The 19,107-nt window shown below is 31.8% G+C and overlaps 1 pseudogene; it reads left to right on the forward strand.

Moving 5' to 3' along the window:
• The first annotated feature begins 17,163 nt into the window (after positions 1 to 17,163).
• LOC112479915 lies at positions 17,164 to 17,282 on the forward strand (annotated as a pseudogene).
• Positions 17,283 to 19,107: the final 1,825 nt, after the last annotated feature.

A 19,107-nucleotide genomic window follows, 5' to 3' on the forward strand; every position in this document is an offset into this window, starting at 1 on the left:
ATCGTAAATGTACCAGTTTAACAATTCTATGTTCCTAAATCTAAAGCATATCGTGATGCATGGGCAAACAGGTATTTATTTTAGTATAAAGTCATCTGACATTTAGAACTTCATGAAAAAAGATTATAGTAAAATAAACTCCTAATATTTTTTAATAGTTAATCACAGAGAAAGGCATTCATGAGGGTAAGGTATTCAAAATGTTACTGGAGTCTAGATGTTACTAGTCTAGGCTTCGTCCTTTAGTTTTTCTCTAGGAAAACAGGCAGGTAGATGCCCTCTAACTTAGCCAGATATCACGTGGATGATGAAGTAGAAAAATAACTCCAAATCTCACTTCTCCACAGAGAAGAGGCTTCTTCTTCCAGAGTGACTTCGATTTGCTTGCATGTAATGCTTCTTTCTAATGAAGAGAGTGATGTTACGCTCATTGGCAATGCTTAGCAAATTAAATTATTTTACTCCACACTGAATAAATACAGTGATTCCAAAGTGAATGTGTTGGAGATGAATTATTAAATGGATCTTATAAATACTAATTTAGTGATGTGTAATTGCTTAATTTAGAATATTGACCTGATTGAGGAAATGAAGCTCTTTACATTTTAAGAAACTTCTAGTAACTCCATTCAATTATCATTTATTTAACAAGGAAGGTGTCATGAAACTTGTGCCTAATTCAATTCCACAAATTGAGTCAAGGCCATATGGGATTAATGACTTTTTAATAATGTAATAATCATAATATTATTAATAATTAGTATCATTAATTGAGCACTTGCGGTAGATATTATGGTACATGGAGGGCATGTTGAGTTTTCTACTTTAATCATCATAAAAATTTAATGAATTAGTTTTGATATATCTATTTACAGATGCAGGAACTAAGTCTATAGAGACTTAACAATGTAAGACTACTAGTCACTTGGCTATGTAGAATTTTGAATCACTGCTCTCACAATAGTACTCTTTATTAAAAATGTTCTTTTTCTACTTTTTATGGGTTTCTGGCTTTATTTAATTAAATATATACTTCTAATTCATCTGGAGTTTAATTTTTTAAGGAGTGATAGAGGATTAATTTTTGTTTTCAAACTGCAAGCTGATCATCTCATCGTTATTGCAAAACCTTGTTTTATTCCCCACTATTTTAAAACGTCAACCCTGTTTTCTCATTTATTTTCTTTTGTTTGCATATAGCTACATCTAGACTCTTTATTCTGATCCATTTATTCTTCTGCTTACCTGAATTTATGTCACGTTATATTACTAGGAATTTCTAGAGATTAATAATATAATCAATATATTTGAGTAGATAGTTCACCCTTTTAAATCTTTTTTATTTTAAATCATCCTCAGTATTCTCTGCAAGTGAATGGATTGGATCTCACCGAAGAAGAAATTACATTTTTATTTTATTGAGTGTTCTTAATTCTATCTGTGTGTTTTCTGACTATGATATATGACAATATTTCTGAACACACCTTTATTTGGATAGTCATAGGGCTTCCTCTGGAAATTTGGTGGTGAGTAGAAGTGATATTAAGACTGGTACTCATATTGTAAGTCTTTTAGAACTCTTTATGTCATCCACCATGGTCTTTGGGAAATTTGAGTTGATGGTTTCTCCAGCAAACTGAATCTGAGTGAGAACATGTGTGTAGCAGACCACCAGGTGAATGATGATGAATATATTATGTAGAAATACATATTGTTATAAACTACTAAGAGTTTGTGTGAGTTTATCTTTACACCAGGATTTTATACAATTTTGATTTTTTTGGTCAACTATATTTATTAAATTAAATTTAATGGAATTACATTGGAAAAAAAACTATATAGGTTTCAAGTGTACATCATCTACATATTGCATTGTGTATTCACTACCCAAGGTCAAGTCTGCTTTTGTTACCATATATTTGAACCTCTTTACTCTCATCTACCTCTCCCCACTTCCCTCTGTTAACCACTAAACTGTTATCTGTGTCTATGAGTTTATGCTTGTTTGTCATGTTTGTTTGTTGCTTTCAGTTTTATATCCCATATATGAGTGAAATCATATAGTTCTCAAATTTTTCTGTCTGACTTTAATGAAAACTTTTGTTCTATAAATTCCTTTTTTAACCAGGTATACCTGGTTCTGTTAAATTTATATTGGAATAGTTGTGGAAATTTCTCTTTTGATCTATTACTCTGTAAGAATATTTTTAACACAGCACCTAATATTACTTAAAGTTTTAATAAAATGTTCTTGTACACCTACAGTTAGGTAAATTTTTGAATGCTGATTAAATTTCTTTGGTGTTTTTAAGTCTATTTATTTATTTTAGTCAACGTTATAATTATATTTTCAATCATTAGTTTTATTTAAATTTTAAAACTTGTTAGCAAATTTAAAGTGTACTGTAACTATGTAAATATTTAATATCTCCAGTTTTTAATTATGTAATGTTTATTCTTACTAATCTTCATTAATGACTTTGCTTTTTAGTTATTATGAGTCAAATATCCAGAGACTTGTCTATCTTATTACTATTTTTTAAAAGTAACTTTTTTATATTAATTGTATTTAATCTTTCACATTTCATTAAAATTTGTTCGTAAATTTTGGTGTTTACACTTTTCTATTTTCCTTTGTTGAATGCATGTGTATATATTTTAACATAAATTTTTAGTATTCTCTCTACACATTCACTCAAAGTAATGTATTTCCCTTTAAGTACTGTTTAACTATTTCCTACAAAATTTAATAGTGACTTATTTGTCAGAAAAACATGTTTGTAAAATTTTAGCCATTATTCATCTTTGGTTCTCCTCTACTCTAATAATGCATTAATATTCAAGCATTTATTTTGTCTGATATTGATAATATAATGCCAGCTTTCTTCTTTTTATTTTTATTTTATTTAATTAATAGGGTGACATTGGTTAATTAAATTCTGTAAGTTTCAAGTGTACAATTCAGTAATACGCCATCTGTATATTGCATTGTGTGTTCACCACCCAAAGTCAAATCTCTTTCTGTCACCATATATTTGACCCTTTTTACCCTTATCTCCCTTCCCTCTCCTCCCTTTCCCTCTGGTAACTACTAAACTGTTGTCTCTGTCTATGAGTTTTTGTTTGTCTTGTTTGTTTGTTGCTTTCAGTTTTATATCACACCTATGAGTGAAATCATATAGTTCTCAACTTTTTCTGGCTGACTTATTTCACCATAATTATCTTAAGATCCATCCATGCTGTCGCAAATGACAATATTTCATCTTTTCTTAAGGCTGAGTGATATTTCGCACCAGCTTTTCTTTGATAATACCCACATTTGTTAATCTTTTTCACTTGTAATATTTTTTTAAATAATTGTTTTTATATATAATCATGTCCTCTATCATATTTATTCATTTTTTCCTACCTTAGTCAAAATGTAAAAGAATCATCTATCTAGTCTAACTTTAAAATATTTATTTTATCTTTATTTACTTTTTTACTAAAAATGGATTTTTTCATGGTTTTATTTTTCTCTGTGTAGATGGCCATATTGTTTTCCTCTCAGAAAAATACATTGAATACAATGAATTTTATTAATAATTTCTTAATATTGAATTTTTGAGGTGTCTCTTTCACAGAAGCATGATTTTTTTAATGAAAATCATTACTCTGCTTTCTGTTTTTAATTATTTTTTTCATTGATATTCAGGATTACATTTATCTATAGTATTTTTCTTATATATCCTTTAGTATCAGTGTTATAAATCTTCTTAGGGAGACTTTAAGTAGCAGATCACTATCAGATCATAATCTAGCTTGCATTTACAATTTGAGATGAAAGGGGCAGAGCTACTGCTAGAGAAAAGTGGTAATTCAATTTTCATTTTGTGTGTTTATCGCCAGAATTCTGAGGAAAAAAAAAACGAAATGATACTTCAGCTAACAATAGTTATTCTTTCAACTTTGGCCCAGAGTGCCATAGAATTTTATCCTTTTACTCATTTCGATAATTAGATTTGGAGTGTTCTGTGTTACACATGCACATTTATAATAATCACTGCAATTCCAAATGATGCTCTATTCTTTTCTTCCCCAATATTGCCGTTGGTTGTGTACTCCCATAACATTTGCAAAAGGCCTTGTCACTTCCTAATTTCAAAGACAAAACAGAATTCTAGTCAACAAAATGGGAAGAGAGAGTCTGAGCCAGACAATAAAACAAAAGAGTAAATTAGACATAGACACAGAGAATTATTGGAAAAAAAATGTTTGTTTTCTATAAAAAAGAAGTCCTTTGATTAGACAAAAAAAAAACAGATTGGCATATTAGAGAAACTAAACAAACAAAAAACTTATATTTTTATATGTAATGTTAATATTTTATTTTAAAAACAGGTTTTAGCATTAAAACGAGAATTTAAATTTCAAATGATTCCACATATTCAAAAATATGACTGCCTTAAGTATAAGAAACTTACTTTTTAAAATTTTATTATCATTTGATGGCAAGCTTGTTAATCACTAAGCTTGCTAATGCTCACCTGCCATTCCTGTGCCCAGACATATTTTGATTGGTTTGTTTTTTCCTGAAGTGGGCTTATGACACATTTGTTGTTACTGAGAGGAACAAACTTCTAGGGATGGCTCTCTCTGAGAAAGCAGGTAGAGGTACATATTGTGTGAAATAGAATAGCATAGGGATATAAGTTCCAGTGGTACAATCTTGCTTGAAAGATGTGAAACTAGAAGTCAGATGAAGAATCCAGAGAGTTGTTCAGTGTATTTTCTTAGCATGTAAATTTCATCATATTATTTGTAACATATGTTAAAATTACACCAATGCTTTATTATCTATTGATTTTTAAAAAGTCTTAATATTTAGCCATATGGCAGTTAAGATGTAACATATATATTTTGCTAGTGGTTTGTGTTTCTTAAACTCTAAGGAAAAAATTGTTATACATATAAATTAATTGGTTAGAAAAATCTACATATTATCTCCATACCTTATGAGAGGATAATTAATTTATCAATAATCCTAATGTATAGAAATGTGAATACAAAACTATCAATGTATTCTGATCTATGGAAAATACTTAGGAATGTTTGCATGTGTAATTAATTTGTAATTAATACCAAAAGGTCTCTACAATCAAAGCATATTTTAAAGATATTTTACCATTTATAAAATTAATACACTATTTATTACAAAACATGCAAAGACAAAAAATATAAAACAAGGAAATCAAATGTTCCTGTAGAGAAATCTACTGTGCATATTATTAAGTTTACGTCATCTTTACTTTATGTATATTATGTATATGCTAATGGTTATACATTTAAAAACATTTTATGAAGACTCTACATTGGAAATAAGTATCTTTCCAAAATATCATTTTCATAGATTTATAGAATTTCATTAGTAAATGAACTTTAATTTAACAGCCCCTAATCCTGAACATGTAAGTTTTCTCCATTTTTCATTAACATCTTTCTACCAAATTTTATTGAAAATATTTGATTAATTCATCAGGATAAATTTTTAGAATTTGAATCATTTATGATGTTAATATATGTAGCCAAACTTTACTAGGAAAATTTTACCTGTCTACTAGATATAAAAATAGACTACATTTTCTCATATATTCACCATTTAAATACTGCATTTTTAATATGTGTCACTTTTAGAATGAGATTCTTATTTTTGTTTTAATTTTATTTTTTACTAGAGAGACCAGTGCATATTTTAAAATTTTTAAAAAAAAAACCTTTATGACTAAGTATCACAGTTTTAAGTATGATTTTTCTTAACTATTGATTTTCAGTATGACTTTAAAATAAACCTTAATTATATTATAATCTGAAAACCATATTTTCATTGAAATTCTTGCTCTGATGTTTTCATTCAGCTTAGAATCATATAAATCTAATCAGAAAATAACCACTATTTTATATTACCATAAAATATTCTCACAACTTTTATAAGGTATTCTATCTTATTACATTCTATTATGCAGTAAGAATATGTTAAATTACTAAAAACTACAATCTTTCAGAGCCATCTGGACTCACATGTTAGAAAGAAATGGAGAAATATGCAGAAATTATTGATTTATTTTAATTCAATTTGGAAACATATAATTAATATATTGAATAAGTATTACTCCTGGTTAAAATTTTAAGGACATAACTATTTTGGCATTTCATATATATAAGATATTCTCTATTTTAAAAGAATCTCTGAGTATTTTTACAATGGCAAACCTTCGTAGTTAGACAATGATTTATTATATGCAGCCTCTTTCTGATTAATCTACCACATCATTTTAATCATTCTCTTCATTAAGATTATTTCCCCATTATGATTTAAGTCTTTCACCAAAAGATAATGACAGAAAAGGGAATATGAGATTTACTTCTAATATTGAGATATGAAGCTCAGACAGACTATATATGACTGTCAAGAGATATTAGGGTATTAATACTTTTACCTCTGAGGTGACTTATGGAATATGAACAGAATTATTAGGCCAAGAAGATACTATAAAGATACACATAGTTAATATCTGAGAAGAAACTACCTACTTACAGTCATACTACAGCAAGACTATAGAGAGTAACAAGTAAGAGAAGGTAGATGGCGACCATTCTACGTGAGAACATGGAGAAGTGGAAACACACAGTTGTTTCATTGAACCACTTTTACTAAGGCACATCCGGAAGAACCAGTAAGTATTAATATTTGATCACTCCTATAGGGCACTCAGGTGCCGCACGGTTTGCTTAGTTCTTTATGACTCTGCCTTGATTACTAGGGTAAATAATGTTCTCCATAGGGCAAAGTGTTCCTGTTTGTTTTTATGCTTTGTAAAGAATCTAGAAGGCTGGTTCTGTAAGTGACATATCAAAATATAACTGATGTCTGTGCTCCCGATACCTTAAAAGCACCTTAATAATGTTTTTGTTCTAAAATAAACCCTACTTACACATCATGAAAAAAACCCGTAGGACAGCTTTTTCAGACTTCACTAAGCCTACGCAAAGCACAAAAGGCCTTGGGTTTGCTTCTAAAAACAGTTCATATCCACAGGAAAGATGCTCTTGAAAAGTGGACAGACTCCAGACCCAGATCCTGAATGACTACTATATATATACTATTATCTTGTTACACATATTATTTCCTATAATGTTATATGTGTGTGAAATAAATAAATTAATTAAATTTAATTTATTACTTAATTTAATTTAATATTTAATTAAATAAATTATTTGAAAGAAATATGTGTTCCCTATTTATTGACCATAACATGCTCTTATTTATAACAACCTTTTTTTATATATATATTAAAACCTAGGTATCTTAATTTTTTAATTTGTGTTTATTCTGTCAATATCTAAAAATATGTCAGTCTGCCACAATTATTGTGAATTGTTTATTTTCCTTTGATTCTCTGAAATAAGTATATATTATATATGTATATATCATACGTTCATGTATGTGTATGTAATATATTGTTTCATGCCTTTTAATTGTCTTAAAGGCTTTTATCTTATCTATATACTTCTTCATTCTTTTTTTTAGTTATATCTTACATGTTTCCTCAAATTCTATTTTTTTAAATTTTGGCACATTTCCTTGTCTCTATATTAGCATTGATTTATCTCATATTTTCATATCACTTAAAACCAAAATCAGGTCATGATATTCTTCTGCTCGCAAACTTTTGATTACTTCCCATCCTACTCAAAGTAAAATTCAAATTTCCTACTTTGTTATACGGTCCCAGTGATTGCACGTCCCCCAAGCCCCCTGCCTGACCATAATTGAACTCTCTCTTTTTGCTCCCTCACTCCAGCCACACTGACCTCCTTACTTTTTCTTGAACAGGCTAAACACACTCTTACCTCAGAGCTCTTATATTTCCTGTATATCTTGCCTGCGATGTTCTATTAATAACTACATGACTTATTTCCTTAATTTCTCTTATCTGCAGTTCAAATGTCATATTATCAGAGAGGCTGCCTATAATTTGCAGTGTAATTGCTCCCAAATCTATCCATGTTTAAATCTTCAGAAACTGTGACTATGTTGAGTTATATGGCAAAAGATAAAGTTGCAGATAGAAGTTAGGCTGCTAGTCAGCTGAAGAGAGGGAAATTATGCTGTTATATAAGAGTGAACTCAATATAATCAAAGGATACTTTAAAGTGTGGAAGACAGAGGCAGATGGGGTCAGAGTGATGCAATATAAGAAGTCAACCTGTTGTTGCTGACTCTGAAGACAGAGGAAGTGGGCCACACGTCAAGGAATGAGGGCAGCTTCTAGAAGCTGTAAATGTCAACCAAACAAATCCTCCTCTAGAACATTCAGAAAGGAACTCAGACCTGTTGACACCTTGATTTTAGCCCAGTGAGACCCAAGTCAGACTTCTACCTACAGAACTATAAAATAATACATTGTGTTATTTTAAGACACCAAGTTGTAGTAATTTGTTACAGCAGCTATAAGAAATTAATACACTTTTCAAGACCATCTTTTATAAAATAGTACACCTGAGCCATCTTTTTTATTTTCTTACCCTGGTTTATCTCACTTTATAGCACTTACTACCACTTAATATACAGTACAGAGAATATAATATAATGTAATATATATACTAACATATTTTTGTACATATATTAGTAGTAATATTAATACATTATTCTATCTTTCACTAAGAAATTTTTCTTCAGTCTATATCCGACAGATTTATACTCACTTTCTAACATCAAGACCAAAATTTTCTTCTTTGTCAACTTGTATAAAGTTTCCATAACCTTCTAAAAATTTTTCTGTAAAAACATGTAATCAAATATATAGACTTGCTCTGCTTATGTATCTGAGTCTGTCTGTAATTAAACTGTAAACTTTGTGAAGAAAGACTGCATTTAGTTCAGTTTATAATCCCAGTGCCTAAGCCATTCATGTAAAATATTTACTCTGTGTCTACTAACTGACAGTTATGAGAATAAGACAGGGTATACAGAGAAATAAATACATAATAGGGACATGTGACATGAATAAATTAAAAGGCAGTGAAAATAGAGAATGTCTGGTGGTGGTGCGAGGCAGGGAGGTCTGAGACTGCATGGTCAGGAAAGGCCTGAGGAGCTGCCCTTTGAATTGAGATCTGAATAATCAGAAGTAGCTAGTTATGGGAATATTTAAAGGAAAGGGATTTCAGGATGAAAGGTCAGCTAGTTCAAAGGCCCCAAATAGGAATAAGCTTAGAATGTCAGAATAACAGAAGGAAGGGCAGTATGGAAGGATCAAAATGAACAAGGTGAGGAATGGTGTGTGACAGAGCTGAAGAGGTAGGCAGGGATCATATTGGCAAGGTGGAATACAAAGTTTGGATCTTATCTTAAGTGAAATGAGGAGCCACTGTGGTAGTCTCAGTTTTATATTTTAAAATATTATTGCTGCAATGGGATGTTTGAATAGTGTCAGGGCAAGAGGATAAACAGGGAGACAAGTTAGAGAATGACTGCAATAGTCCACGCTGGAGATGAGGGTGATCTGAAGGAATGATGAGAGGTGTATTGTAGATAGCTTGGAATTTGTCCAGAAGGATTTAACTAGGAAGCTGATGAAGCCTGAGTTCCTGGTCCTTTACTTACAAGGCATCTTCTGTATTTAACACTTTTATAATGCTTTTCTTAATAAAAAATGTCCAAAGTTGTGTAATTTTTTAGAATCCACAAAACCTGAATTTAAATTGTGTCTGACACATAATGAATAAAAAAAAGTTACCAAAATATATTAAACTGTAAACCATAAGGTCTTTTTAAATTTTATTAAATTTATTGGGATAACATTGGTTAATAAAATTATAGAGGTTTCCTGTGTAGAGTTCTATAAAGCATCATCTGTATATTGCATTGTGCATTCACCACCCAAAGTCAAATCTCCTTTTGTCACCATATATTCGACCCCCTTTTCTATTTCCCACCCCCTTTTCCTCTGGTAATCACCATACTGTTGTCTGTACCCCTTTTCTATTTCCCACCCTCCTTTTCCTCTGGTAATCACCATACTGTTGTCTGTATCTGTTTCTGTTTGTTGCTTTCAGTTTTATATCTCACATATGAAGGAAAACGTATTGTTTTCAACTTTTTATGTTTGACTTGTTTTGCTTAGAGTGATATTCCCAAGATCCAGCCATGTTGTTGGATTGTTGGAAATGGTAGTATTTCATCTTTCTTATGGCTGACTAGTACTCCATTGTATATGTGTACCACATCTTCTTGATTCAGTCATCTATTGAAGGGCACTTCAGTTGTTTCTATGTCTTGGCCACTGTGAATAATGCTGCAATGAACATTGTAGTGCTCGAGATGCATATATTTTACACATAAATGTTTTCAAATTTTTCAAGTAGATAGCCAGAAGAGATATTTCTGAGTCATACAGTAATTTTATTCCTAATTTTTTGAGGAATCTTCATACTTTTTTCCATAGTGGCTATACCAATTTACATTCTCACTAGCAGTGTATGAAAGTTCCTTTTCTTCTTATAACCTCTCCAACACTTGTCATCACTTGTCTCATTCTCACTAGCAGTGTATGAAGGTTCCTTTTTTCTTATAACCTCTCCAACACTTGTCATCACTTGTCCAGTTGATAATAGCCATTCTAACAGGTGTGAGGTGATATCTCTTTGTGGTTTTACGTTGCATTTTCCTAGTAGCTAGTGAATTTGAGCATCTTTTCATATATCTATTGGCTATTTGTATGTCTTCTTAGGAGAAGGGATTGTTCAGGTCCTCTGCCCATTTTTTAATTGGATTTTTTGTCGTTAAGTTGTATGAGTTCTTTGTATATTTTGAATATTAGCCCCTTATTGGAGGAGTTTGTGAATATCTTCTTCCATTCCATTGGTTGCTTTTTTGTCTTGTCTATGGTTTCTTTTGCTGTGCAGCTTTTTAGTTTGATTTTTCCCATTTACTTATTTTTGCTTTTACCTCCTTTGCCTTTGAGGTCATAAAATCCTCTATAAAACTAAGATCAGTGAGTTTAGTATCTAGGTTTTCTTCTATGTAATATATGGTTTCATGTCTTGTATTTAGGTCTGTGATTTGAATTAAGTTTGGTGTATGGTGATAAATAGCAATCTAGTTTCATTCTTTTGCATGTGGCTTTTCAATTTTCCCAGCACCATTTTTGTGTCTTCTTTGATTTCTTTTAATCATTTATTTTAATTTTTAGTGTATAGGTCCTTCACATCCTTTGCAATTTATTCCTAGGTATTTTATTCCTTTTGTTGCAATCTCAAAAGGAATTATTTTTTCTTTTCTTTTTCTGGAAGTCTATTTTTAGTATATAGAATCACAATAAATCTTTTCATATATTAATTTTGCAGGATTGCTCTGACTAGGACTTTCAGTACTATGTTGAATAACAATTATGAGAGCGGACATTCTTGCCTTGTTCCTGTCTTAAAGGAAAAGCTTTCTGTATTTCACCATTGAATATGACATTAGCTGAGGGTTTGTCATATATAGCCTTTATTATGTTGAGGTATTTTTATTCTATACTCTATTAAGTGTTTTAATCATAAATGGATGTTATATCTTGTCAAATGCTTTTATATATATGTCGATATGATCACATGATTTTTATTCTTTATTTTGTTAATGTGGCATATCACATAGATAGATTTTCATATGTTAAACCATCCTTGTTAATGTATGTTAAACCATACATTTAATCTCAATGTATTATCTTTTTATTTATTGTTGTATTCGATTTGCTAGTATTTTGTTTAGAATTTTTGCATCTGTATTTATTAGAAATATTGGTCCTTAGCTTTTTTTTTCTGTTATCCTTTCCAGGTTGGCCTCATAAAATGAGTTAGAAAGTATTGCCTCTTTAATTTTTTGGAAGAATTTGAGAAGGATGGATGCTAAATCTTTGAATATTTGGTAGAATTCACTACTGAAGCCATCTGGCCTTGGACTTTTACTTTTTAGGAGGTTTTGATGATTGTTTTAATTTTCTTTCTGTTAACCAGTCTATTTAGATTTTCCTGTTTTTCGTGATTCAGTCTAGAAAAGTTGTAATTTTTAAAAGAACTTGTCCATTTCTTCTCAGTTATTGAATTGGTAGCATATAGCCTTTCATAGTATTTTTGTATGGTCCTGTGTATTTCTGTGGTGTCCGTTGTAACTTCTATTCTTTTATTCTTGATTTTGTTTATTGTGTCTTTTCTCTGTTTTCCTTAGTGAGTCTAGCCAGGGGTTTGTCAATTTTATTACTATTTTCAAGAATTATTACTATTTTCCAGCTCTTTGTTGCATTATTTTTTTCTATTGTCTTTTTATTCTCTATTTCATCTAATTCTGCTCTAATTTTTATTATTTCCTTTCTTCTGCTGACTTTGGGCTTCATTTATTCTTTTTCTAGTTCTTTAAGATGTAATGTTAAGTTATTTATTTGGGATTTTTCTTGTTTCCTGAGATAAGCCTGTAATGATATAAACTTCCCTCTTATTATTGCTTTTGCTATATCCCAAAAGGTTTTATATGTCATATTGTCATTCTCATTTGCCTCTATGTATCTTTTAATTTCTTCTTTGATTTCTTCTTTGACCCAGTTGTTCTTTAGTTGCATGTTGTTTAATCTTCACATATTTGTGGTTTTTCCTGCTTCCTTTTTGCAGTTGATTTCCAATTTCAAGCATTGTGGTTGAAGAACATGCTTGGAATGATTTCAATCTTAAATTTGTTGAGGCTAATTTTGTGTCCCATCATGTGGTCTATCCTTGAGAATGTTACATGTGCACTAGAGAAGAATGCATAATCTGATGTTCTGGGATAAAAGGCTCTATAAAAGTTGATTATGTCCATTTGGTCTAATGGTGTCACTTAAGACTTATATTTCCTTACTGATTTTCTGTTTGGATGATCTATCTATAGCAGTCAATGGGACATTTAGGTCCCCCACTATAATTATGTTTTAATAAGTTTCTCCCTTTAGTTCTATTAGTAGTTGCTTTATATATTTCGGTGCTCCCTGCTTGGGTGCATATATTTTGATAAGTGTTATATCTTCTTGGTGTATTTTCTCTTTTATCATTGTGAAATGTCCATCTTTGTCTCTTATTACCTTTTTTTTTTAATCTTGAAATCTATTTTGTCAGATATAAGTACAGCTACACTTGCTTTTCTGTGGATTCCATTTGCTTAGAGTATCATTTCCCACCATTTCTCTCTGAGTTTATATTTGTCCTTGCAGCTATGATGTGTCTCCTAAAGGCAGCATATAGTTGGATTTTGTTTTTTGATCCAACTTGCTACTCTGTGCATTTTTATTGGTGAGTTCAGTACATTTACATTTAGGGTGAGTATTGATGTATAAGGATTTCCAATAGCCATTTTATCTTTTGTTTTCTGGTAGCTCTGTGTCTCCATTGTTTCTTTTCCCTGTATTTCTGTCTGTTATTTTAGTTTAGTGGTATTTTACATTTTTTTCCTCTGTTTTTTCTCTTTTTTCATGTTATGTGTCTCGGTTCTAGATTTTATGTCTGTGTGGTTACCATCAGGTTTATGGAAGAAAAAGTTTCATATGTACAGTAGTTCTTTTTTTTCTGAATGCATATTTTCTCCATTCCTCTTTACAAATTCAGACATTTAATCCCTCCCATTTTACGTTTTTATCGTCACAAATTATCCCTATATATGCCGTGAGTTCATTTCCGAATTACAGTAGCTATTGTCTTCTCTTTTCAATGTTTTTACCTCCTTTAACCTTTATGTTACGTTTAAATATATAACACCCTATTCTGAATAACGGTTGCAATTTCCTGCTTCTGTCTGTCTGTTAATCATCTTATCCATAGTTTTGTATCCTTTTGTCTTTTTGTTTCAGGTAGAATAACTCCTTCAGTATTTCCTGTAATGCAGGTCTTTCTTGAGTTAATAAATTCCCTCAGCTACTGTATGTCTGGAAAAGATTTTATTTCTCCTTCATGTCTAAAGGATAACTTTGCTGGATATATTATTCTTGGCTGGAAATTTCTCTCTTTCAATAGTTTGAATATTCAATATCACTATCCTCTAGTTTATAAGGTTTCTGCTGAAAAATTTAATGATAATCTAATGGGGTTTTCTCTATAGATTCTTTTCCCTGGCTGCATTAAGAATTCTTTCTTTGTTATTAATTTTTGACAGTTTTAATATAATGTGCCTTGGAGAAGGCCTTTTTGGATTGAGATAATTAGATGTTTTGTTTGCTTCTTGGATTTGAAGAGCCAGCGCTTTCCATAGGTTTGGGAAGTTCTTGTTGACCATTTTGTTTGAATAGGCTCTCTGTCCCCTTCTCCCTCTCCTCTCTTTCTGTTATACCCATTATTCTTATACTGCTCATTCTGATGGAGTCAGATAGTTCTTGTAGAGTTCTTGATTGAGATAATTAGATGTTTTGTTTGCTTCTTGGATTTGAAGAGCCAGCGCTTTCCATAGGTTTGGGAAGTTCTTGTTGGCCATTTTGTTTGAATAGGCTCTCTGTCCCCTTCTCCCTCTCCTCTCTTTCTGTTATACCCATTATTCTTATACTACTCATTCTGATGGAGTCAGATAATTCTTGTAGAGTTCTTTCATTTTTTTTTTAACTCTCAAGTATCTCTCTTCTTCCATCTGCATCATTTCCAGATTTCTGTCTTTTACATTACTAATTCTTTTCTCCATCAGGAAGGCTCTACTTCCTAAACTCATCAGTTCATTCTTCACCTCTTTTACTGAATTTTTCAGCTTCAGAATTTCTATTTGATTCTTTTTTTAAATTTCAGTCTCTTTGCTAAAATACTCTCATTGTTCCTTGATTTTTATCTCTGAGTTCATTAAACTACCTATCTAAGTTTCCTTGTAGCTTGTTGAGTTTTTTTTCAGAAATACAATCTTTAATTCTGTCATTTAAATCACATATTTTCATGTCCTTAATTTTATTGTCTAGAGATTTTTCATTTTTTTTCTGAGTTTTTTTTATAGGTACTTATGGGATCAAATGGATTATTTCTCTGCATAGGTATTTATGGAAATAAAATCTGCTTTTTTTCTTTTTTTTTAAGAGTGATACCTCCATTTAGCAAGTTTTTAAGAAGAGGTCTTTCTTCTGTATTCCAGTAGGTGGCGTTGAAGTGCAAGTTTTTTATTTTCTCTTGCACTGTTCTGGCTTCTTGGATTTCTGCAGGGGAATGGAAAATGCACTGTATTCACTGGAGAGGTGGGAGTCTCTTCTGTGACCAGGTCGCCTTGGTCTCAGGGCACCACCTCCATGGGTGAATGCGGTGGGTGACAGGGTTTCGAGTTCATAATATCCCAGTGCTCCTCCTGCAATCAGGAGCAATGCTGCGCTGCCCGAAGTATCCCATGTGCCTCTGCTGGGACCGGCCATGGTGGGTGGGGGCAGGGTTGGTTCGCAGAGGCCAGTCGTCTGTTTGTGGTTTTGCGCTCCTCCCAATAATGGCGATGGCCCTACCTCAGCTGCCTTGCCTGTATATCTCAACCCTTGTCACTCGGATTAGCCTCAGCGTGCAGCTGCCTCTCAGCAATAAATGATTCTCCAGTTCTCAGGGCTGCAGATAATGTGCTCTGTAACCTGACACTCAACTGCTACAGCTTCTTCTGTGGCCCACTGGTAGCACTGGGAGGATGAGTGGAGGCAGCCATGTTCTGTGGCTTTGTTTTCCTCATGGCAATGGTGGCTGCTAGACTACAGTTGCCACACCTCTGTGTTCTGTCTCTGCTCTGTCGCTGGGTCAGTTGCAGTACGTGCTGACCACAAAATTGAGGCTACAGAGTGCATGCTGCAACCTGATTCCTCCCCTCTTCTGAGACCTGTATTGAACTCTAGGCTGCTCTCATGTCACCTGCCTTAACTCTCCTACCTTTCCTCCTGTACTGTTTGTTTCCATTCACTCACCTTCTGATGTTTCGATGTGGAATCTCTCAGACATGTTTGTGTGTTGAGAAGGGAATCTTTTGTTGAATTATAGCTGTTCAACTTGTAATGACATCAAAGGGAGAGACCAGGGGGACATCTTATGCCGCCATGCTTCTGATGTCACCCATAGGGACTTTATTATTATTATATAAATACATACCGACACACACACACACACACACACACACACACACACACACACACACACACACACTCTCTCTCTCGCTCTCTCTCTCTCTCTCTCTCTCTCTCTCTCTCTCTACCTCTCTACCTGATTGATACTGGCTTTTGAATCTAGATAGATAGATAGATGATAGATAGATATATGATAGATGCGGTATGCCTCATTTACTAATTTATATACTAGTTATGTATAACTAAATATTTAACATTTTAAAGATATTTTTCAAATAGTGAAAATATATATTTAAAAATCTGGATGATAAAATGAAATTTTTTAAATCATTTCTAGAAAGCACCTTTCCAAAGGTGCTCAGACAATAGGCTTTTGAATCAGTATAGCCAATTCCATTGCCACTAGATTCTACCTTACGAAGAATCTCCACTTAAAAAAAAAAAAAAAAAAAAAGTTACGAAGAATCTCCACTTAAAAAAAAAAAAAACCAAAAACGTAATTTTCTTGAACATTTCTTACTCTACATTTTTACCAAAAAATTTTTGAAGGATATGAAAGCTGTCCAGAATGGAGGTAACTATTGCAACCAAGTAGTAATTTTATGTTTTATCAAAAGGCACTGATTACCAGTTAGGAGAACATTTCTATCTATAGCCAGGTCCATCTGGATGTCCATTAGTTAGGAAGTGGAACGTGCACATGTTTTCCAACATATAATCTTCTGAACTCTAAATAGGCAATCATGCTATTTTAAGTGTCTAAATGTGCCTTTTTAACATATATAGAAATACCAAGGAACTTAATTGCATATCCTTTATATACTGACGACACATTTGTATATACTCAGAAATCTGTAGTTTTAAATAACAGATTGAATGGCTCTTACACATAAATTTTTCACTATGAACCCTCCTATACTCTGTGAAGGAGACTTATATAAGGACAAAAGTAGATTGACAGAAGCAAAGACACACTGTGATATGATTTCTTCTTTTTTTTTTTTTTTAGTTTTTGATAAAAATTTTAAATTTTAACCTTTATTTAAAAATAGCACATACCGTTTACGGCCATACCGCCCTCAACAGGCCCCATCCCATTTGATCTCAGAAGCTGAGGAGGGTCCGGCCTGGTTAGTACCTGGATGGGAGACCACCTAGGAAGACCAGGTGCTGTAGGAGTAAAAAATAAAAAAAATTAAAAAAAAAAACAAGGGATTATAAGATGACAACGTCTTTGCAATCTGTGAGGTCAACCAAGGTTTGCCTCACCTAAAAAATAAAAAATAAATTTAAAAAAATAGCACATACCTATGTAAAGAATAGAACGAATGAATTTTGTGCCATTCCTCATTTCCAAGTTCCAGAGATAATCACTGAAAATAATTCGGTATGCATACTACTAGATTATACTTCCGTACACACACACACACACACACACACACACACACACTAATATATGAGCATATATATTTATTTTATAAAGATGAAATAAGACAATGGTATTGTCTACAATTTTTCTGTTTCAATATAGCATGCACATAATTTCATATCATATATAAAACATTTTATTTCTTTTTCCGATGGATATGTAGTATTCTATAATACTAGTAATATGTAAATTACCCCTTTCTCTCATTTTTAATTTGTTATCATGAAAAATCTCTGTGCATATACTCAAGATATGTTTGGAGAATATTTCTCTGTGTTATGTTCCCTATTGGAGGAATTGTTAACACAAAAGATATTCTCCTTTTATATTTTGATGATTATTAAACAAGTCATTCTGCAAAAAAAAAATGCTGTATTAATTTATTTTTCCTCCAAAAATATTTGGCAACATCCTTTTTCAACACAAGTACCAACATACTAAGATTAGATTTTTTTTTCTTATAAAAATTTTGTTTTCTCTGGAGTTACTAATTGCTTCTTTAATTAGCATTGACTTGTTTTTTCTTTACTTATTTCTATGCCACGACCAAATTTTTGATATAATCTCTCAAGCAGAAAGCTCTCTATGAAACCAAACAAATCAAGTAGTCTATCAGTTCCTTTGATTGCTTATTTGTTTTCTTTTGTCACCATCCCATTAAGATCTCTGTCCTTGTGATCCCCCTTAGAATTTCTAGATCTCTACAGAGTATGTGTGGCTGCCATTCTGAGACTTCCCTTCAATGGGATCCTAGAACTCTTCTCCTTCACCTCTTTCTGACCTTTGAGCTTCTGTTTCTGAGATTTCATGTCTTCTTTCTAGGATTACTATCCTATTTTAGGAGCATCTTACAGTGGATCGCTGAGGAAAAGCTTGAGAAGTCAGTTTTAATTTGCATACCTGAAATGTTTTTAGTCTAACTTCACATTAGATTCATCATGTGGTTGGATTTAGAATTTTAGATTGAATTTTTTTCTGATAAACAGTGTTTTTGTTATGGAATTTACACTGAATTCTGAACTTTTATATAGGTCATAATCTTTATGTAAACTTTTAAGATTGTCCATTTATGACATTTAAATTTCATGATAGTGTACCTCGTATGGGTCTTTCTTAACACATTGAATCAGAAATTTCATGATTCTACAAACTCATGCTTTTCTGAACAATTTTTCTTACATTATTTATTTAATGATTCCTTTTCCACCATTTTTTTCTCTATTCTTTTACACAAGCTCTACGATTCTGATGATAAATTTGTCAGAATGATCTTTATCTCATTTGCTTTCCTCTATTTTTTCCTGTGAGATTTCCTCCCATTTGAACTGCAAATCTTTAAGTTACAATTTCATACTTTTAATTTCTAGGAATATTTTGTTTACCTACACTATTTAAATATTCTTTTATTTCTCTCGTTAGTATTTATGTATATCTCTTCTATATATTATTGGACTTTCTCTCCAAGTTTCTTCCTCTGATTGACTTTTTTCCCTCTGACTGTCTTCATTCTATTTATTATCTTTGTTTTTATCTTTCATGTCAGAGGATTTTATGAGATATCTGGTGATCCTCGGC

The sequence above is a fragment of the Pteropus alecto genome, unplaced genomic scaffold (assembly GCF_000325575.1).
Source record: "Pteropus alecto unplaced genomic scaffold, ASM32557v1 scaffold21, whole genome shotgun sequence".
NCBI lineage: Eukaryota > Metazoa > Chordata > Mammalia > Chiroptera > Pteropodidae > Pteropus > Pteropus alecto.